Source organism: Canis lupus, chromosome 29 (genome assembly GCF_048164855.1).
Source record: "Canis lupus baileyi chromosome 29, mCanLup2.hap1, whole genome shotgun sequence".
Taxonomy (NCBI): domain Eukaryota; kingdom Metazoa; phylum Chordata; class Mammalia; order Carnivora; family Canidae; genus Canis; species Canis lupus.
The window spans coordinates 6502080-6525519 of record NC_132866.1 but is presented as its reverse complement, the minus strand read 5'-3'; the positions used below and the strand labels follow the sequence as shown (position 1 = coordinate 6525519).

The 23440-nt window shown below is 41.0% G+C and overlaps 2 long non-coding RNA genes and 1 other non-coding gene across 3 annotated transcripts in view; 1 reads left to right on the top strand and 2 right to left on the bottom strand.

The window, feature by feature from the left end:
• LOC140620718 (uncharacterized) overlaps positions 1-10941 on the bottom strand; it is a 33544-nt gene extending 22603 nt beyond the window's left edge. The window contains exon 1 of the long non-coding RNA XR_012020438.1: positions 10821-10941. This is a non-coding gene — a long non-coding RNA (uncharacterized lncRNA). The remainder of the gene's footprint in view (positions 1-10820) is intronic.
• A 719-nt stretch (positions 10942-11660) lies between these two features.
• The window catches only part of LOC140620717 (uncharacterized), a 32776-nt gene continuing 20996 nt past the window's right edge, over positions 11661-23440 (top strand). The window contains exon 1 of the long non-coding RNA XR_012020437.1: positions 11661-12124. This is a non-coding gene — a long non-coding RNA (uncharacterized lncRNA). The remainder of the gene's footprint in view (positions 12125-23440) is intronic.
• Positions 17609-17714, bottom strand: LOC140621269 (U6 spliceosomal RNA). The gene has a single exon (XR_012020994.1). It is a non-coding gene; the product is annotated as a U6 spliceosomal RNA (small nuclear RNA).

The window sequence follows — 23440 nt, the reverse complement described above, 5'->3', positions numbered from 1 at the left end:
CTTTCCTCCAATCTCTCTGTTATTACTCTAGTCCAGCCCTCACCTGTGTCTGTCTCCCAACTGGTTCCATCATTCCTCATGTCCCTCTCCTGTCCATCCTCAATGTTTGGTAAAAGTGAATTTTTAAAAATGTACATTAGATCACATCCTCTTGCTTAAAATCATTCACTGGTTTTCTACCGGACTTAAAAACAAAACAAAATGTAACTCCTTGACATGAGCTATAAGGCCCTGCACCATCTGTCTCCTGCTTAGCTCTCACGCCTCAAATTGTGCTACTCTCTCACTCACCATTTTCCAGTTATATAAGCAACCATAACTCTATCTGTATGCCCCATCGTGTTCCAAGCTTTCTTCCACTTGTGCCTTTACCAGGCTATTTTTCCTCAGCCCCTACCTTTCACCTTTCACCCAGAAAATGCCTTCTCATCCCACAGGTCTCGGCTTCCAGGATAGCATTGTTAGAAATATAAACATTCTCAAGGAAATTAACTAAAACAGGATCTTCATGAAACTTAAGACCAATAGTGAGATGATAAAGCACAAGAATAATATGGAGAGATAGCTGGGGAAATAGGAAATTGAGGGTAAAATGAATCCAAATGCAGAACTAATTGATCCATTACAAACAAGGAGAAGAGAATTTGGCTTTGTAGAGACTGAGTCAGAGACACGGAGAAGAGATTTGAGAAAGCTGAACAAAATACAGAATGAATCAACACTGAAAGGAGGTATGATGATGCATATGGAGGGCAGACAGCAGAGATCGATATTCAAATAACTAACATCCAAAAACAGAGAACATATCAAAAGGAACAGAAAAATATATTCAAAAGATAATAGAAAAAAACTTTTCTGGCATGAAAAAAACTGCATCTGCCTATATTAGGCTCTCCAGAGAAACATGATATATAGGGATATATATATGAGAGTTATTATAGCAATCAGCCCACATGGTTACAGAGGCTGAGAAGTCCTGGGATCTGCTGTCTGCAAGCTGGAGAACCAGGAGAGCTGGTGGTGTAATTCAGTCTGCATCCAAAGGCCTAAGAATCAGAGGACCACAGGTGTTAAGTCCCAGTCTGAGTCAGAAGGCCCCAAAACCAAGAGCATTGATGTCCAAAGGCAGGAGAAAGTGGATGTCCCAGATCAAGCAAAGAGCAAATTTGCCCATCCCATCTTCCACATTTTTATTCTCCTCAGCTCCTCAACAGATCAAGTGATGCCCACTGGCATCAGTTAAGGGCAATCTTCTTTACCCACTAAACTGATTTAAATGCTAATCTCATCCAGAAAAACCTCACATACACATCTAGATATAATGTTTTACCAGCTCTCTGGGCATCCGTAGCCCAGATAAGCTGACACATAAAAGTAACCATCACACTTCCCATCACACAGGCTCGCCAAATTCAACACATGAAAAATGATCAAAACAGGAAGATATATCTTGGTAATTTTATTGAACTGTAGAAATAAAGACAACTGCACACAGCTGCGAAGATAGGACAAGTCTCTTTGAATGGGAAAAATGAAAAGACATTCACAAGTGTGCAAGGACTAAAGGGACATATTGCTCTTATATGTGAATCAGAAAAGTCTTAATGAAGCAATCTAAGGAGCTCAGAGAGGATATAAAACAGGAAAGTTATTGTTCTAAAGAATTAGAGATGAATACTGAATCCACATAAATAAAGGTAAAGAAGTATGGTGGTTATGTTATTCAAAACAGAATGCAAATTTATATGCAAACATTTTAAAATTTTTAATGAAAATAATTTTAAAATTAACAAAACTTGTTACTACAAAGGGAATGTAAATGTTTTGTGCAAAAATAAAAACATAATGATAACAGATTAGGATATATATATATATATTATATATATATATATGTACACCAATTAAATACACCAGAATATACCAATTAAAATTAGGAAGAAAAAGAGTGAAGAAAGAAAAAGAAATGTAAAGATCCTAATTTCCTCATAATGTTTAATTTCCTAAATTGATAAATGAGGGAAATTTTCAGAATATTGTTTAAAGTTATAAAGGTAGCCATGAGTTGGAAATTAAAACAGTCTCTATCTTCCATTTGCCTCCCAGGACAATAAACCTTCAAAATCAAGCCAAAATATATAGTGAAAGAAAGAACACACACAAAGTCAAGAAAACAAAACACCCAAAAATTACTACATAGAATTACAAAGTTGAAATGAAATACAGCCACTACAAAAATCAATGCAAATGAGATCAAAGACTAAAGTCATCTACTTGCTCTTAGGGACAAACTTTGAAAGTAAAAGAATGACCCAGGATATAGCAGGCAGCCACAAATAAAAAGCATGATTTGCAATTTGAATATTAGACACAGCTGGATTCAGGGGGGAAAGCATTATAATGCTGAGGTATAAAATTCATAATTAAACTGCATGTTTCATTCATCTTTATACACCAAACAATATAGCATATCAAGGCAGATAAAAAGTAAAAATGGCAGGAAAATAAAAGGATAAAGTATTTGAAACACAATAGTAAGAGGAGACTTTAAAACACTTCTCTTAATCACTAATGACTTCCATAGACTAACAATAAGTAAAGAATAGACAAAAATATCCCACTAGATCTGATTAATATAATTAATAGCAATTTCTTTTCAAGTGTTCATCTATTTTGCAAAAATTGGATAACAAATAAAACCTCAGTCAATTCTCAGAAAATATAAATGGTACAGGTTTTCTGACCACAATTCAATAAAACTAAAATTAAATAGCGAAGAAGAAAACATAAAAATAAAAAATCCCCACTAGTAGTAAATGCACAGACATCTCCCAAACTACTCTTAAGCCAAGAAAGAAATTGAAACCATAAGCCTAGAGTAGCTACAAATGATAACAAAAATAATACACATTAAATCCTAAAGCTGTACTCAAGATGAAAATATCAGTTTTAAATTTTCACTAACAATCATTCAAGAATGAAACAAATGAATTTGACACCAAAATCATTATTTAGATAAATAACACTAAAATAAACACCAAAAAAGGAATTAATAAAGAAAAATGCAGATATAAGTGAATAAGCATACAAAACTGGCAGACTTGATACATAGAATCAAGAGCTGTTAAGGGAAAAGCAATAAAGACCCAGAGTAAAATAAACTATGTGCTAGACTAATCAAGAAAAAAGTGAGAAAGCATGAAAACACAAAATTAGAAACAAGAATAGGGGGGAAAAAAACCCATAGATACAAAGGGAGTTTAGGGAATTCAAAACAGTATGTTGCATGACTCCAGCTAATACGTTGGAAAACCTGGCTGAAAAGTCAATTATTACATTTCCACTCCCCAGCTTCCCAGCCTCCCCTGCTAAAGGGGTATCTGTTGGGGGGGGGGCTGTTGGGAAAGGGCATTTCCGCTAAAGAACAAACAAGGGTGCACTGGCTTCTCCTGTTCTCATAAAGCTGCTGCGGTCTCCCTGCAGCCATAAGGAAAAAGCAAAGGCTTACAGACATAGGCATGGTTGAAATGCAGAATGAACGAACACCCTCTGTTACTGAGAAAAAGGAATGTTTTATATAAATCTTTATTACTAAAGTTTTCTGTTATTTGCAATGAAATGTATTTCTTGGCAGGAGCATATACTTTGTTACTGGGACAAAGAAAACACCTCACATTTATTTTAAGAACAGGCACAAAGCAAGGATGGCACTATCACTACTCTCATTTATCATTATGCTGGAAGTGTTAGCCAATACAAATAGACAAGAGAACCAAATAAGAAATAGAAACAGTAAAAAGAAGAAGGCAGGTTATCATCATTTTCGATGCTATGACTGATGGAGTCCCCAAATGAATGAACTAAAAACCATTATTAAAAATATAACTTAATGAGGTGGCTGGCTACAAAATTAGTATGCAAAAATAAATGGGCTTTACTATATAATCACTAATTAGAGAATATAATGGAAAAAAGATCCCATTTATAAAAGCAAATAATTGATAAAATAACTAGGAACACGTCTGGAAAAGTGAGACTTAAAACTCTCAAAATCTATTTGTTCTTCGAAAGTAATGACTAATATTATAATGTTAGTTTTTCCCTCTTTGAATTATAAACTCAATACACTCTTAACAAAAGAAAGCTGATGAAAGCAATATTAAAGTAAACCAAATGAAAATCATGAAGAAAAACACTAAATGGAACAAAGAGGGCTACTTGATCTTGATAAAGAAGCAACCTACTGAGAAGATAAAATAGTTATAAATTTTAATGTAATGAATTGTGCAGTGCAAAAATTGTTAGAAAAATCAGAATAATATTAATAAAAAGAAAATAGACAATGTAGCACAATTCTCTCAGAAAGGAACAGATAAATGAAGACATGAGGATCTGAAAGCCATAATGAACAATCTTAATTTAGTAGGTATATGCAGAAATGTACGCCCAACAAATGGAAAATAGCCCTTCTAAAGACCGCTTAGCATTTCAAAATGTTTATATATACACACTGGTATATATATATAAATATATATATATACCATAAAGAATTCTTAGTTTGTAAAAGTAGAAATCATAAATACCACTTCCTTTGATTATAATTCAATTAAACTAGAAATTAATAATTCTAAAAGCTTGGGCATTTACAAATTCTCTTCTAGATAACATGCATCAAAAAAAAAATATTAGGGGCACCTGGGTGGCTGAGTCAGTTAAGCTTCTGTTTTCAGCTCAAGTCATGATCCCGGCGTCCTGGAATAGAATCTCATGTCAGGCTTCCCGCTGAGCAGGGAGCCTGCTTCTCCCTCTCCCCCCACTGCTCGTGCTCTCACTATCTCTCTTTCAAATAAATAAATTTTTAAAAATCTTTAAAAAGAAAAGAAAAATTATAGGATATTTAGAAACTGATAAAAATCGAGGGACTACAACTCAAAGTTATTGAGATGCGGTCAAAATAACATTAAAAAAATGTATTGCCTTAAGTGCGTTTATTGGAAAGCAATGAAGACTAAAAATTAAATAATTAAGCATTCGATTCAAGAAGTTTAGAGAAAGAATAATAGCCTACAAGGAAAGGCTGATTTATTCATATCTCATCTCTAGAATAAAATCAGAAATTACTGCAATAGAGAGCAAAATGGTAAACCTGATCAGCATAATCAATAGTGGCTTCTTTTAAAATAGCCGATAAAATAGACAAATCTCTGGTAATTCTAACCATGAAAAAAATGGAGAAAACATACATAAAAATATTAGAAAAGACATATGAGGCATCATCAAAGTCATGGGAAAAATTTAATAAGAAAATTTGCATACTCTCTCTCCTACGAAGATGTTTTAATAAATCTTATAAATTACATTAAGAGAAGTGTAACCATCGCCAGGCAGAGGAGGATATTGTGGTGGCTGTCATTGCCCACATGTGGCAGACCTTAGCTTTGCTTGGAAGCGCAGTCTGCATTCCATTTTCACCTCAATAAAGTCATTTCTACTGATAAAAACACAAGCATTTGAATTTCCCACTTAAATTTAGACCCTATCAGGTAGCATAAAACATTTCAAAACTGATCACACCAACATGAAACACAGAGGGAATGAGGCCTGTGTTTAAGACCAGCTCCTAAGTCTAAGGAAGCCAATGGCCTGCCTCCTCCATCCCACTGCAGGGACTGAAAGAGAGACATGCCAAGAGCAGTGAAAAGGACCCTATCTTTGTTTCCTAGAAGAGTCCACTGAAGAGTTGGAAATTTCTTGCTATGAAAATAACATGGTTGACATAGCCAAGGGCAGATATCAAAAGAAAATTGGAAGAGAAACACTCTGGTAGCAACAAACATGCCAGAGCCCACATTTTGGTTTCCAATTCCATTCTCCAATGAAAGGAACCAGGGCTTCTTAGAGAAATGGCTGATTCCAGGACTGCAGCAAAAAATATAAAAGATGAGTCAGGAGCATCTGGTAGGGCCAATATATATATATATATATTTAACATCCCGAACTATGAGGATATGTCAGAGACACAGGAACCAAATTGCTAAGGTTCTTTTCTCACTCTTATATTCTGTATTTATTAGCAAAATGAAAATTTCTCTAACAAAAAAAGGGCAACCAACTTGATTGATAAGCCAGCTGAATGAGTGCAGTGCCATAAGCAATCTCAAATTTTTAGCCAGAGTCCTAGTTCCTTCATAAGGAACAATAAGAAATGGGAATAAGAGAAAAGATCCACAGAAAACCATCAAAACGTCTCCCACAAACTTCTCTAGTCCTTCATTCTCCTAGCAGCCTGATGGTGGCATCAGCCAGGGACAGTGAGTGGTAAATAGGCAGCTTTGGATTGGAAGCTGCCATTCCAGTGGGAAACGTGGTGGGAGCACTGAACAAATGGAACATTTGTGAAGTGAAGAAAGCCCACCCCCTGTGTGGAACACTGATGGCAACTATGATGTAATGAAGGAACACTGGATTTGAGAGTTCTGAAATTTGGGTTGGGTATATCCATGGAGATTGAGTTAGAGAATTTGTGAGTTACTTTGAGCCTCATTTTCTTCCTCTGAAAGATGAGATTAATGATACCTATTTCATAGGGTTGTGGTGAAAGATCAAGATTTTTTAAAGAATTTATTTATTTGAGAGAGAGAGACACCATGAGAGCAGTGGGGAGGGGGGAGAAGAAGGGAGTAGGGGCAGAGGGAGAGGGAGAGAGAAACTGAAGCAGACTCCACACTGACCATGGAGCCTGATGCCCATGGGGCTCAATTTAGGCTGCATCTCACGACCCTGAGATCACCACCTGAGCGGGAACCAAGAGTTGGATGCTTAACAGACTGCACTATCTGGGGGCCCCTGAAAGATCACATTTAAACATGTGTATAGAGGGGCACCTGGCTGAGTTGGTAAAGTGTGTGACTCTTGAACTTGGGGTCATGGGTTTGAGCCCCATGTTGGGTGTAGAGGTTTCTTAAAAAATAAGTAAAATAAACATGTGTATGGGACACCATATATAGTAAGACTGTGGATGTATAAATTGTTATGATACTACTTGTGGAATATGTAAACCAGTAGAAGGTAGGAGTAGGACCGTAACTCTCAGCTCATGAATGCAACGCACCATGACAGGACTAGGGTTGCCGGATGAAATACAGGATGCCTAGTTAAATGTGAATTTCAGATAACAATAAAAAATTTTCTAGTATAAGTAAGTTCCATGATAACCGAGCACAAGTTAACATTTAATATCAACTATTTCCTATTGTTCTCTCATTTCAAATAAGTCAGGTACATCTCCCCAACTTTTTTGAAAGCTCTGTGGGAACACATATATCATATCATATACTTATCTTGGATAACAGGTATGATTACCTATTATCCAGGTATGCTCCAGGATGCTCAAGCACTGTTACGCTTATAACAGATACTAATAAACGATGATGACAGCAAAGATTTGGTTGGGGTGTCATTAGTCCCCTCTAATATGATCAGGGCTTGAATGAACTTGCTATTATCTATAGGGTCCTCTCATTTGGCTGCCCTGGGAACCTATGAAACAGTTCAGACACTTGCCCATTTCTAGAAGTTAAGGAAATAAGGTCCCAGAAACCTAGGATGACACTAGTGGAGATAAGCTCATTCCTATGTGCTCTCACACCACAAAACTCGGGTGCTTAAATCACCTGCACTTGGCTTAAAACCTTAAATTCCTCCTACACTCTGCTTGAGTGTTGCTACATGGCTATGACTCACTAAAAGGTAAACAGAAATCTTTAGAGTCTATTTGATTTCTCAAAAAAGAAGAAAGACAATTTGCACTTTTAAACATGGAAACTAACTCAGGTTTTCCCGGGTTTTAGGCAACCAGATTTTGAAAAGACGACAGCATTTCTAAAACACTGGTCTCTGTCATTCTTTCTTACTTGGCTCCTTCTTGCTAAACTTTTCAATGAGGTTTTGGATCTGCCACAAATATCCCTAAGTTAAAAGAACATATTAAGTCAGTGCTTGGTTAGAAGAAGAGAAAAAAACCCAAAGAATGTAAGACTCACTCTACCCATATAGACAAGATGATAATCTAGATGCACTATGCATAATGTGTGGTGTATTTTTTTTTCGAGGGAAGATACAGAACTTTCTCAGAATTCTTTGGTGAAATATACACTTGAATCACACACAAAAAAAGAAAATGTGACAAGGAAATACTTTGCATACTGAGTTGTGACCATGGTTATGTAGGAGCGTACATCATTTCCAATTAAACAAAGAAAGAGGCAGTAGAAAACACTTTTTTTAAAACCATGAAGTCTCTTTGAAAGAAAAGTAGAATTTGCACTCTACCTTATTCATTAAAGTTAGAAGCTGCCATCCCTTTAATGAGCAGCCTGCGGGTGGAGAAAGTGTCTTGAATAGCTATATTCCAAGGAGTACTTGGCATCATCACTGAAACATAATGTGGGACTGCAATTGTGTGGGGTTTTTTCCCCAGTGAATAGGAAGTGATCAAAGATAACATTGCCTGAGAAAGAATTAAAATAGTGTAACATTGCATCAAGTTATAGCCAATGCCAATCATTATATGGATGAATGAACAAGATCCTTTAAATAATGGTATAGACGTGCTGTGGCATTCAAAATATAATGACCAACTTCAGTGGGGTTCAAATAAAAATGCAAAAGCATGTGCCCACTCATCTGGCCAGAACAGTGAAGTATAAGCACGTCTCTTTAAATAGATCTGTGAGCCACATCCTTCATTTACATCATCTATAAAACACTGGACTATAGGAAGTAAATTAATTCCAAAAGGCTGCCTTAGGAATTTTATCTTAGCAATGGGAAATGCTATCTGCGGGGATACTAGGAAAATTGGAGGCACGATTAAAAAAATAAAGTATAAAGGACTTCTGTAATTACAACGTGATCACCTTTCCCTCTGTAAAAGGACAGGAAAGGAAAGGCACAATACAGGAATTGAAGTCATCATTGTGTAGATGAGAGTTCCTGGCATATAATGCTAGACAGAGCTATTTACTGGAAAAAGTGTTGGTTTATTTACATGCTAAACAGCACCACCTTCGAGCTTCGGCCCACTGACAAATAACAGCACAGCGAGGGAGAGAAAGAAAAGGCAATCTTCCTTATTCCAGAGAGAATCAGAACAAGACTGACAGGGGTTGTCACAAATCCAAACATCTTGACCCCATCATTATAAAATGGAGTGCCCAGCCTCTCCAAACATCTCCAAAGAGATAAGCTTTGCTTTCTCTGGAACGAGAATCCCAGCAAGGAAACTTGACTCTGCATCCAGAAGGAGGGATGACGGGCAGGGGGGAAATTATCGATACTTGCCTTCCTCTTGGAAATCTCTGCAGCACAACTCTCGAAAGATGGGAAAAATAAAATTTAGCCTTTGTCGGAGGACTCCTAACCCGGGCCACACGACGCCCTTGTGCACTGGGTAAAAACAAAGGTGAAAAATATCTGATCTGATGAACAAAGACTGGCCGATGAACGGAGTGAGTCATTTTAATACCGTACACAGGAGATCCAAATAAAGAGACCAAAGGAAGCCAGGGAGCCTAATGCACCCACAATTGCAAGTGCTCCCCAGGGAGTAACAAGACTAAAATTGGAAGGTTTTGCTCAGAGAGATACCGCCACTGATTCTAATCCAGTTGTCTATGCTAATCAAGGCACAGCCTCTGAGCTTCTCTAAAAGTTTTCACTTCTTTGATTTAGAAAATAATGCTTGTACTTGCAGTTGGTATATATAAATTCTGACAGATACTAAGAGAGGAAATGAGGGCACTGAGTAGGGAAACAAATAAAATGTATGGGATGTGGTTCTCGGCTTGCCCATCCCATGCTGTGCAAGCTTTGGCAAATCATTTCATTCCTGGGCAAGCGTTTCTGAATTGTGTTTACCTTATCCTAAATATTTAACAGTAACACACTCCACCTTCCTCCCCACCTGCCACCTCTCTTAAAAAAAAAAAAACAAAAAAAAAAAACAAAAAAAAAAACCAAAAAAAACCGAGATGGGGGTTCAGCAAAAATTCACTAAGAAACGGTATTGACAAGATACCCATATTTTTCTTCCTTCATTTGACGTTTAGTTGACTGGGATGAAGCACATCAGGAAGTCATCCGTGTACCATCTACACATATTACTTTAAAATTTATTAACAAGCCTACAGTTAATTAGAGACGAAAAATAAATGTCTCCAGGATTCGGCGTGAATTTCGGTTTAGGCGGCGCAAGAACGAGAGGCTCACGGGGAAGGCCGCTTGGGAAGCGGTGATGAAAACGGCGGGAAAGGGGACGGGAGCATCAGCTCCCCAGGAGTCGGCCGCCTTTCCCTCCCGGAGCCCCGTGAGTCGGGGCGTTCAGTGCGGCCCTCACAGGTGGCGGCGCCCACAAGGGCTGGGACTAGGCCTGCAGCTTCCGGCCACCGTCCGCCGTCGCTGCCCAGAAGCCACAGGCCAATCCCCCGCCGTCGCCCGGGGATCCCTGCCGGGTGGGGCTGTGCTCCACGGGTCCCTACCCGGCGGGCTCTGTCCCGAGGCCCCTACCCGGCAGGCTTTGCTCCGCGGGTCCCTACCCCGTAGGCTTTGCCCCGAGGCCCCTACCCGGCAGGCTTTGCTCCGCGGGTCTCTACCCAGCGGACTTTGCCCTGAGGTCCCTACCCCGCAGGCTTTGCTCCACGGGTCCCTACCCCATAGGCTTTGCCCCGAGGCCCCTACCCGGCAGGCTTTGCTCCGCGGGTCTCTACCCTGTGGGCTTTGCTCCACGGGTCTCTACCCAGCGGGCTTTGTCCTAAGGCCCCTACCTGGCAGTCTTTGCTCCACAGGTCCCTACCCCGTGGGCTTTGCCCCGAGGCCCCTACCCGGCAGGCTTTGCTCCACGGGTCCCTACCCCATGGGCTTTGCCCCGAGGCCCCTACCTGGCAGGCTTTGCTCCACGGGTCTCTACCCAGCGGGCTTTGCCCCGAGGTCCCTACCCGGCCGGCTTTGCCCCGAGGCCCCTACCAGGCAGGCTTTGCTCCACAGGTCCCTACCCTGTGGGCTTTGCTCCACGGGTCTCTACCCAGCGGGCTCTGTCCTAAGGCCCCTACCCGGCAGGCTTTGCTCCGCGGGTCCCTACCCAGCGGGCTCTGTCCTAAGGCCCCTACCCGGCAGGCTTTGCTCCGCGGGTCCCTACCCAGCGGGCTCTGTCCTAAGGCCCCTACCCGGCAGGCTTTGCTCCGCGGGTCCCTACCCAGAGGGCTTTGCCCTGAGGTCCCTACCCGGCAGGCTTTGCTCCGCGGGTCCCTACCCTGTGGGCTTTGTCCTAAGGCCCCTACCTGGCAGGCTTTGCTCCACGGGTCCCTACCCCGTGGGCTTTGCCCCGAGGCCCCTACCTGCCGGCTCTGCCCCTGTAGGTCCCTGCCCGCGGCTCTGCCCCCCGTGGGACCCCACCCGGCAGGCCCTGCCCCGCAGCCGCGGCCCATCCCGCTGCCTGGCACCGCTACCCAGGGGTTGCTGCCCGCCGCCGTGATCCCGCGGCCACGCCGTCCGCGACCCAGTTGGCGGCCCCGGGCGCCCCCGCCGCGCTCCCGCGGAGGAGCTGGCCGCTGCCGCCGTTCCCTCCCGGCCCCAGGAGCGCGGGGGAGCTGGGGGGGCCCGGCTGCGCTTCGCGGGCTTCGGCCTCGGATGTGTGGCGAGGCGCCCGGGACTTGGGGGGGACTTGACGCTGAGCTGAGCACAGCCGCCCGCCCGGACCCTTGTCCGAGGCGCCAGCTTGTTCGAGGCCTCAGCACGTTCTGGAATCCTGGAAGGGCAAAGAGATTCGGAGTCTGCTTTATTTACGGCAGCGCCCCTCGCTCTGCGGTGGGAAGACTTCTCGAAGACCCTGATTTGTGGATTAGTTAGACGCCCGGGTGTGCGCGTGGCCCCGCGGCGGCCCCTACGGGCAGGTGTGAGAGGACGCCCGGCCCGGCCGTGCTGGGTGATGGACAGGACGCGCCTCTCACTGTCCGCGGGCCCGGGGCTTTGTCACTGGGGTCAGCGGCGTCTGCCTGGAGAGCCTGGGGTGCAGAAGGCCCAGGAGCAGCTGCGGAGGACGGGGAGGAAGGAGGACGGCAGGGGCGGACAGGTCTGTTCTGCGAGCGGCCCTGCGGCCTCTTCTCCCGGCTGCATGGCCCGGGAGTCCTGGGGGGCTGGAGTTGCTGTGCGTCTTCAGAACTTGGACTTTGGGGGATCCCTGGGTGGCTCAGCGGTTTAGCGCCTGCCTTCGGCCCAGGGCGCGATCCGGGAGTCCCGGGATCGAGTCCCACCTCGGGCTCCCTGTGTGGAGCTTGCTTCTCCCTCTGCCTGTGTCTCTGCCCCCCCCCCCCCCAATAAATAAGTAAATAAGTAAATAAGTAAGTAAGTAAGTGAGTAAATCTTAAAAAAAAAAAAAGGAACTTGGGACTTTGGCAGACCCGCCCTGGCAGAGAGATGGCCTGCTTCGCTGGCCGTTTCCTCAACAGGTTCCTGCTGTGGAAGTGTCTGCGGAGAATGGGTGACTTGGGTTTCAGAATCCGAGGCCACTCGAGGCACCTCACATTTCCAAACCCTATGAATGAGGCCGCCAGACAGGCTGCAGGCTGCAGGGGCAGAAAGACTTCCGTGAAGAAATCAACAGAAACTGGATTTGTTCCTTTAATGAAATTTCAAACTTGGTGCTTGGTGCCAGACCTCAGTACAGAGCATGGCCTGGAAGTGTGTCCTAGAATGGCCTAAAGAGAGAAGAAGAGGTTTAGGGCAAAAGGTGGCAGTTCCATTCTTGGAAACGAAATTTCATCTTGGAAGCTTAAAATTCCAAGCTTATCGCCGTATCTCCAGCACTGATTGATAATGCAGGTAAAGGGATGACTTTATCATTTTATCGCTGAAAGAGAATAACTTTGCATCACTTATATACCTTAGTTGGGTAAGGTCATTTTTTTGTGGGTTTTTTTTTTTTTTCTTTTGGAAGGCATTTAACAAAAGATTTTTTTAGAGCAAGAGAACCTGCCTGCAGGCCTGGGTGTGAGGGGGGAGGGGCAAGAGAAAGAGGGATGGGGAAAGTCTTAAGCAGACTCCCCCACTGAGCACAGAGCCAGATTTGGGGGGCGGCACACCATCTCACCACATTGAGATGCCCCTAGAAGGCATTTTGGATGAAAAAAAAAAAATCAGAACTCCATAAACCCCAACCCCCAAAAAGGCTAGTCTGAGGGCTGCACCCATAAAACAACTGGCCTACAATGTTATTTCAGGGTTGTGTACATCGCATACTTAACCCTGTATTCCCTGAAGGTGGTGATCTTCAAGTAGGAGGGGTGACGAAAAAGGGAGGGGCATGTTAGAATTTCCATGGTAAAGTCTGTGATGTGGTGAAGAAAGACTATTCTACAGACTATTTTCATGATACAAATTAGAGAACTTAAAGCTTGACGAAATCTTTGCCAGTAGGGGGCTATGCGAGGTTTAAAGAGGGGAAGTTAATTAAAGTAAGCTAATTTAAATAAAAATCGGGAAATTTCTTAATATTAAGCTGGCCTAGAGAATTTATCTACTGGGGCGTGTGGGTGGCTCAGTCGTTGCAACCCACTCTTCGTGTCAGCTCACATCATGATCTCCTGGTAGTGGGATAGAGCACACCTCCCCCCCCCCCTCCGCCCCCCTGCCACACGCACACCTGGGGCTGGGCCAGCAGTCTGCTTAGGTAGAGAAAATAGTCACATAAAAGCATAAAATACGGCATAAACTGATGGAAACTTCCTCGCTGAATGATAGTTGAATTAACAGTTAATCAACATCACATTAGGAGACTTCAACTTTAGGCGATGAATGATAGACTGTAGATTCCCGAAACTGAGGAACTAGATCATGAAATTCACCTTTCATTTCTATTTTTAAATCCAAATAAATTTAGATTTAGATTCAAAAGCAGACAAGTATTCATGATTTTATCCTAAATAACTGCCTTTTATTTTCAATGCCTGTTGCAGCTTTACCTCATGTCACAATTTAATCCCTCTTTAAACTTAATTTAATGCCCAATTTAATCTCAATATGACAGCTAATAATTAAGAGAACTCATGTTGTGTAGCATACTGTTTGGTTGTGTTGGTCATATATATGTGTTGTGTACAATATTGTTTTCTACTGTGCAATTTAATGAACAGTGCCATTTGATATGTTTATTAAGGAAGAACAAAAAACCTACCTACCATCTTTTGAGAGTTAAAACATAGGTTTTCATGGTGATGGTGTGAATAGCAAAAGATTTTACATGCTTCAGAGGCCTGCTTTTAGTATTTGTACATTACATGTACAAAAATACAAACCTACAGATTATGTGTATCTTACATGTACAGATCTGGACAGTATATATACAAATCTGAAATAATCACTTTGTAAGTATAATATGTGGATTGATAATTTGTATTCGTGGTTTTTGTCCTTTTCCCCCCTTTTGTCATGGAATCTTTCAATCGAATTCTTACTTGGAAGCCTAATTTGCAAAACAGACACAGGTAGCTCCGCTCTGATCAAAGTGTTTGTTGGGGCTGGAAATGGGGTGGGGGACCCAAAGGTAGCCTTTTAGGTTCACTCTCAGTGGCCTGCAAGCCCATTCATGGAGCCTGTAGAATTTCTGGAGCACACTTTGAAATTGTTGTCCTATGTAATGCCCTATATTTGTGGTGGGCTTTTATATGTGATAGTATTTCATTCCCACAATATTCAATGTTTTCTCATTTTACAGGTGAGAAAACAGAGACTCAGATCAATTCATTTTCCCACTGCCACATAATTATTGAGTGATTAGATTTAGGGCTTGAACCCAAATCTTCTGCTTTGACTTGTTTTTCCTCATTAATTCATACTGTCTGTAACAATAGAACATATGCTCAGGATGTTTTCTAACATCCAAGTAGGCTGAAGAAGAATTTATGTAAAGCATGAGCGTTTCTTTTTTTTTTTTTTTAAGATTTATTTATTTATTCATTCAGAGAGAGCGAAGAGAGAGGCAGAGACACAGGCAGAGGGAGAAGCAGGCTCCATGCAGGAAGCCCGATGTGGGACTCGATCCCGGGTCTCCAGGATCACACCCCAGGCTGAAGGCGGCGCTAAACCACTGCACCACCGGGGCTGCCCACGTTTCTTAATGTTATCCTTCTACAGCAGAAGTGAGTGATGACAGTCACGTGCACCACAGGCCTATGGCTCACTCAGGTCACCGATTGCAGAGGGCTGGGATACGTGTGTAATCCCCACCTGTGAATCTGGCCCTTTCTTTCCCACTTGAGGAAGCACATTGGAGGACAGGGTGATGTTATTATCAAAGTCCATTTTTATTTATGAACAAGATGAACAGTTCACCCCCTGCCTTTGGGAACCACCAGTCTGTTCTCTGTATCCGTGGGTTCAGGTTTGTTTTGTTTTAAATTCCATATATGAGTGAGATCATACAGTATTTTCTTTCTCTGTCTGACTTATTTCATTTAGCATAATGCCCTTAAGGTCCATCCATGTTGCTGCAAATGGCAGGATTTCTTTCCTTTTGTGGCTGAGTAGTATTCCATTGCATATTTACACATTTTCTTTATCTGTTCACCCAACAGTCGGCAGTCAGGTTGCTTCCGTTTCTTAGCTATTGTAAATAATGCTGCAGTGAACATGGGGGTGCATCTCTCTTTTTCAGTTAGTATTTTCATTTCCTCTGATAAATACCCAGAAGTGGATTTGCTGCATCATATGGTAGATCTGTTTTTTAAAACTTTTTGAGGAAACTCCATGCTGTTTTCCATAATGACTGCACCAATTTACATCCCATCAACAGGGCATAGGGTTCCCTTTTCTTCACATCTTCAACAATGCTTATTTCCTTTCTTTTTGACAAGAGTCATTCTAACAGATGGGAGGTGATATCTCATTGTGGTTTTGATTTACATTTCCCTGATAGTTGTGGCTCCTTCTTATTCCACATCAGGATGCTTTTAGGTCCTCAGAAGGAAAAGAAATGTAGAACTTGGAAAGTTCATCAGTGAACATCTGACCAGGGTTGAATGTACTTGCCACGTGCAAGATTCAAGGGCTTCATCACAGATGAGTGTTGAATGTTATAATTCTGATTGCTACGTTGATTCCAGTTACATTACACACTTCCCCCATCTTCTGCCCAGGCATTTTGTTTTTCTTTCCTAATTTTCTGTTTTTCATTGACCCCTATTGAGTCTCTTCTCCCACTAAGGTAACTTTTTATTTCAATATTATAGTCAAGATACTGATCACTAATTGCACTTCTTTAGATATACCATCTCCCAACTGGAGGATGAAAAGTAATTGTTTCCACTGATGATTAAAATACTAAAGTTTGTGAACTGTTCATTCATCTTTTTCATACATAGAAATGGACTCAGATAATAACAGGATAAGACTTCTTAGACCCCCCTTCATATGTTCATGTACATTGTAAAGCTGAGAGCATAAGGGAACCAAAAGCATTTTACAAACAGCTAAATTATCAACTCTTTTCCTTACCCTTTCATAACTCACTAAATACTGGAGTTCTGGAGAATGCTGATGTCCAGCAATGTTCCTAAGCAAGTTAGAAAGTTGGCAAATACCTCCTAATTAAGAAGAAAGCTCAACATATCTGGAAGCAAGCATAGTAATTTCACACTAGTAGTCCTCTGCCTGACATCACACAGGACTAGGGGTTCTATGGAACACCCTGGTCCTTTGGGTCAGGCTGTTCTAGCACATTTGTTTTTGCTAACCCAGTGTGACCTAGAAATCCTCACCTTCCTTCCTGTGTTGGATTGACTTTCTCCACGTGGAGGGTTTTGCACTAAGCACCGGTTAGTCAGAGAGTCCAGAGCTGGTGGGAGTTGAAGAAGGAACTGAAGGGTCCTGCCCTCCACAAGCTTCCAGATCAGCACGTAGCCTCTGACCTGACTGCCAATGTTTCCTTGCACTGACTCTTCTGAACCTGTGGTTATGTTTGCACCTGTCTCATAATTCTTACCATATTTTGCTTTGTACAATAGTTATTTTAAATTTAATATATATTAATGTATTAATAGATAACTATTAGTTTTCTTTTTAATTGGGAGGTATCTGCCAATCACTGGCTTGCTTAATAACATTGATAAAATACCTGCATTCCCTAGAACTCCAGTGTTTTGTGAGATATGAAGAGGTAGGGGGAAAGTCCTTCATTTAATTGTTTGTAAAATGCTCTGGTTCCCTTGTGCTCAGAGCTTTATAATGTACATGAACATATCAAGGGGTCTGAGCAGTCTTGTGTTGAAGACACCTGTATACCTTTTTAAAACTCCAATTGGATATTAAATATTTCCAGATATTTGCTAAATGCTATTCAGGACAAGGAAGGGAGTCTTGCCTTCAGAGCAATTAGCATCCAAGGTAAAAAGTAACATATTAGAAAGGTAGTTATTGACTTATTTTTTAACAAATAAACTGATGAATAATTGACAAAAGTTTATATATTGTAAGGGTACAACATGATACATATACATTTTGAAATGACCACCACAATCAAGTTAATTAACATCCATCACATCACATAGTAACCTTTTATTTTTTTAATATGGGACACTTCGAAAATTTGCATGTGATCCTTGTGCAGGGGACATGCTAATTAATCTCTGTATCATTCCAGATACAGAATATCTGTATATGCCCTGCTGAAGGGACACTAGTCATTATTAGCACAAGTCTTAAATCCATGGAAGAAATGTAAAAATTTTCCATTAGTTGTAGGCATTTACATACACACTGTCCGATGGTGTGTTTTCCTTTGCCATGCCCTCCCAGCCTCCAGTTCCAGAGAGGAAATGAAAGACTTCTAATTTAGCTTCAAAGTCATGTTTCTTGTACATAGAAGTATGACCATGTCTAAGGTGCCCTGAACCCATTTTTAAATTAAATGATTGGAAGGAGAGGTAGGAAACTTAATATTAATGTCCTGTAGTTTTTCTTTACAACCTTTTGGGGTTATCCTTTATTTCTGAATTGTTTTCTTCTTCCGTATTTGTTTTTCCACTTACAGCTAAATAACAAAATGAAATGAAAGTGGAACTATTAAAAAGAAAATAATTAACAATTAGGTATTTAGAATACTTAGAATTTTGCTTTATAAAAATATTGTTAAAGCTATTACTCATGTTGAAGTTTTAGCATTCATTAATGTATGTATTTTGTGCAAGATCAGCAAATTCCACATTCCCAGTTTGGCTGTTATACACACAAATTAATGAATGTACTTTAATGAATTTGATTAATATGCAGCAGTTTAAGATCCATTTTGTATTATTAGCCCATGAAATGTTCCTCATTGAATGCTGCTGAATCAGAATGCTGTATTTGCCTGGGAAGGCTGTCTCTCCCTCTCTCTTTCTCTCTCACACACACACACACACAGACGCTCTTCACAAATAATGTAAAGCTAAGATTTTCATAATTATCATAATTCACTCATTAAGATATTAGCAAACTGTCACAACCACAAAAGATTCTCTGTGCATGGAAATTTCCATCTTTTGCCTGCACCCAAGATATACATGCAGTGCCAGTGCCAGAGAATGTTAAATGGAAACCCTACTTCTGCATTTTATTAGCAAATTTTGCAAACTACAAACAGCTTGAGTGTTGTATAAATTTATAGTTGTACTTGCACATTTGTGATGGTGGTTTTCGGCATGCAAGTTTTATCTAAGAGCTTTTACTGGGAACTGCACAGAGCAATTCCAAAACCTCAAAACTAAAGGAAAGTAAAATTGAAGTGCCTTTACAATTGTGTGATTTATACATTAAAGTATTTATTTTAAAACAAGATTAAAAATACTGCACTCCTAGAAACATTCTCTCCTGGTAGAAGCCGCTCAGATGGAAAATTTCATCTATTTCAAACTGATTTTTTGCCTGAATGACTCTCACATATTTTCCTAAAAGCTAGTCATGTCAAACGATTTATTCTACGTTAATAATACTGTGCAGGTAGCCAGGAAGATTCAAGTGTTGAAGTGGTAGAAGGCAGTTGGCCAATTAGGTGCTCAACTATATTTTGATTTTCTCTGCTTAGACATACTTATTCTTTTCTTACCTTCTTATCCCCTACTCAACAGTACTTCTAGATGAGAATTTGTGCATATTTCTGTCCTAGGAATACTTAGCCAAATTTGAGATATAGAATGCATTTTAGATCAAAATCCCAAATAAGGATATAAGGATAAGGCAGTGGAACCCATTTTCCCACTTTACAAGATAATAGAAGGAGCTCACCATGGCATACAAAGGGCACATGTATTTTCAATGTCCTTCCCAAGGCACCCCTTCACCCCCTTCACAGAGCAGTACCATCTGTGCCATCCCAAATGCCCCTAGTGATAGGGATGCATCTTATTAAAGATGACTGGCCTACAACAAGGCTACCTCATTGCAATATAAGAAGTCATTTTTCAATGAAATAATTGATGCTTTTTCTTTAGACTTTTCTCTCTTAATTGAAAAATTATTATTTTTTTTTGCTTCAGCTGTTATTGTGATTGACTCACCATCCTCTGGCAATGTATGTTATTTTTGAAAAATCGATTTTAAGGAAAATAGCATGCAAAATTTTCTTAACAGAAAATATTGGCTGGAAAGTTAATGGGAATCTATTCTCTGGATGGGTTCATGTCATGATCTTGAAATAAAAAGATAAAGGATGTGGTATGAGTTTAATTTATGATCTCAAGAAGTATGTGAGAAAGCTACAAAAGTAAATCCAGACTTTGAAATTTGGAATTTGCTTTGGAAAAGGATGACAATGGTAGCAATGAATGGTATGTTTTCTCTAGGGGTAGCTCTCAGCTATCTTGATTCTACTCAACAAATCAAAGAAACTCATTATTTTTTCTAAATAGCAGGACTGAAAAAAAAAAAAGCCAACATTCTGTACTGGGTTCTTACCTTGATCCACTCACACTCATGAAGAATTTTTTGAGTGAAGGAGTATAAAGCTTCCCATGACAGCAATGGGCAATGCACAGAGAAAGAGGGACTTGGCCTGCCAAGCCCTCCCCAAATGACCATGCAACTCATTTTCTGATGACAGAAAATTGAAAATGTGTAAGTCCTGAGCTTTTCCCTTTACAATGCCGCATTTGAAATAAAGAAGTCATCAGAAAAAATGGATTCATTCTTACTAACCTGACACATACCATCCAGGGACTAGAAGGAGATAATTTGTCAATACTGTCAGCCAAATGCTGCTGTGGCCCCCATCTATTACCTAAGGTCTATTTTCATTTTACCCAATTGTATGATGTTTGTTTTTATTAAAATAAAAAATGGGATTATGATGCTCCCTAGAAAGTCATTTTGTCTGCTTCCAGCTGTTCAGCGACATACTTTTAACTTTGTAAAATCACTTGTTTATAATTTAAAGTTTAGTTATGGCATACATTGTTTACCTGTACCTAGTAGCAAATTTGTAGTGATGGGAGAAAGATCACCAAGCACCACTAAGTCTTGCGAAGAAAGCACAATTAATAGCAGCCCATCCCCAGTTTTAGGAAATGTATGTTGTGCATATAACAGTCAGGGTTCTGTAAATAATAGGAGGCATGTTCGTGATTTTATTATTTATTTTTTACTTTTTTCATGTTCATGATTTTAAATAGAAAGGGTACTTTACAGGGAATTCAGAACTTAAGCAATCATTAGAAGGTTGAGAACAGGTTCTACACTGATCACCAGGAATGACTCCAAGGACAATTTTGCAGATGCTAGCTTCTAAGGACACCGAGTCAGGAAGCTGCAATAGCACCTGCCACCCCCCAGGATCACCGCAGATGTCGGACTTTAGCTGCTTTCCAAGCATCAGGAGGCCACACACTACAGTTGCTGGCTCCAGGAAATTGTTGGCTACCTAGGCTTCGGTCTACTGAGGAGAACTTGAAGTCCCACCTCTTCAGGGCCATGCTGTGCCTGCCTAACCCACAAGAGGAGAATGGATGTCTCCTGCATCACTACTTCTCCCTCCCCTGAACTTGGCTCCACATACAGAACTCACAAGCATGCATCTGACTGGCCAAACCTGAACGGTTTCTTAAGCTGTGCGAGAACCTGGGTAATATAGATTTTGTTTTACTTTTCTAGTCTTTTTGATCCAGGAGAGCATGCTGATAGGAGGTTAGAACAGAGTTGAGGTACTTTACCAAATCTACTCCAATACCCGTAGACTCATTTTCTACTACTGGTTAGCCATGCATAAATTCTTTCATAGTTTCCTATTTTTTAAAAATCTTTTATCTTTTTGGGGTTCTTATGCTAGTTTTCTTAAAGTCACTTGAGATTGTTCTATCTCTTTCATTTGTCAGGAGTAAATAGGTCCTGATATAGTAGGCAGAGTAATGTCTTCCTGCAAAGATGTTTATGTCATAATGCTTGGAACCTGGGAATTTGTTACATTACATGAAAAAGGAGAATTAAAGTTGCAGATAGAATTACGGTTGTTCTCCCTCTGCCTGTGTCTCTGCCTCTCTCTCTCTCTCTCTCTCTCTCTCTCTGTGACTATCATAAATAAATAAAAATTAAAAAAAAAAAAAGAATTATGGTTGTTCATCCCCTGATGTTAAAACAGAGATTCTCGTGGATTATCCAGGTGGGCCTGATGTAATAACAAGGGTCCTTAAATGTGGAAGGGAGAAGTAGAAGAAGAGTTCAGAGCACTGCAGTGTGAGAAAGACTCACCCCGTCATTGCTGGCTTTAAAGACGGAGAGGAGCCATGAGCCAACGAGTATAGGCAGCCTCTAGAAGCTGGAAGGGCCAAGGTGGTGGATTCTCTCCAGGAAGGAGTCAGCCCTGTTAGCACCTGGAGTTTAGCCCACCCAGAGCCAGTTCAGACGTCTCAACTACAAAACTGGAACAATAAGTTGGTGTTTTAAGCCACTAAGTGTGGGATAATTTGTTAAAGCAGCAATAAGAAACTAATACAGCTGATAGTTAAGACTGCTGGCTGCTTTTCTCATTGCTCCTTTACTCTCATGAGCTTTGACATTTTAGCTTGTGGGTTCATCTTGAGTGGGGTTTCCCCCTGCTCTTAATACTTTCCTCACCTTGTCAATCCTTTTGTGGAAACAAGGAAGTTCCTTGGGACCCCAGGTCATAACCTGGTAACTCCATGTCCAGTCCCACAGTGATATGGGTGCTGTCCCAGGATAAGCCAAGGGGACTAGCGGGCAGCTCAGTCCAATTGCTGCCACAGTCAGGGAACAGCAATAGGAGCTTTTTCTGGCTCTTTTCACATATTAGAGAGCATGATTAACCCTTGATTATATGCAAGAAGTAAAGCTCTGGTCCCCAGCTGGGCACAGGGTGCTCCTGCCCAGGCTTTCCCACGGGAATCAGATCTTTACCCCTGTGTCTGCTTTAGTGTTAAAGCTCTGTAGGTCTCTAGCTCTTGATACACTTTCTTCTCTGTAGTTCTTTTTCTGGTCCATCAGGATGTTTAGCTCATTTTTTTAGCATAGCCATACTTTTCAATTTATAATATATATGTAATAGAATGTAATTTGTAAAATACATATGAAATACTGGCCACATATTTTGTCATTGCTGTGTTTGGAGAAGGGGAGAGAAATTCCAAGCACTACCTTGACCACAAGACTGTAATATGTAGGATGTATGATTTTTTTTAAGATGTATCTATTCATTTAAGAGAGAGAGAGAGGGCGTGCTTGGGTGTGCGCATGCTAATGAGCTGGGGGACGGGGCGCAGAGGGAGAGAGAGAATCTCAAGCAGATTCCCTGCTGAGTGCAGAGCTTGATGCAGAGCTCAGTCCCATGATCCTGAGATCAGGACCTGAGCCAAAATTAAGAGCCAGACGCCCAACTGACTGAACCACCAAGGCGCCCCGGATGTATGATTAACATTTCAGAAAACACCATGTCCCAGGTTTTCACCATGTTTTAGTTGAAGAAAAAAATTTAGTGAGTGGTTAGATATTTCTATTTCTATCAGTGATTTGCTTTCTGCATTCCCAGGGATGTCACTTTCTTCAACAAATAATACCCTTTTGGCAAAGGCTTAGCTGGTTGAAAATTATAAGAGAAAGTTTCATTGTATTGCACTTTAAAGTGGTTGTTCCAGAAATTCATCTTAAAACTTGCTATTTCAGGAAGCTGGCTCAGCTCCTCCACTTTCTCTGGAGTCCATCAATTCCATAAATTGGCTAGGCGTTACTCGAGGATGATTGTTAGGGTCAGGAGGGGGAGGAACAGAACACCAGGTGTTACATTACAAAAGGTGGCATGAGTCCCTGGCTTAGTCATGTACTTTAAGAGTGTGGAAAATAGCTGTTCACAGTTAACACCAGAAGTGCTCATTAAACTGATTTTCTGTTGGGAATGATTCCCCCAAAATGTCTC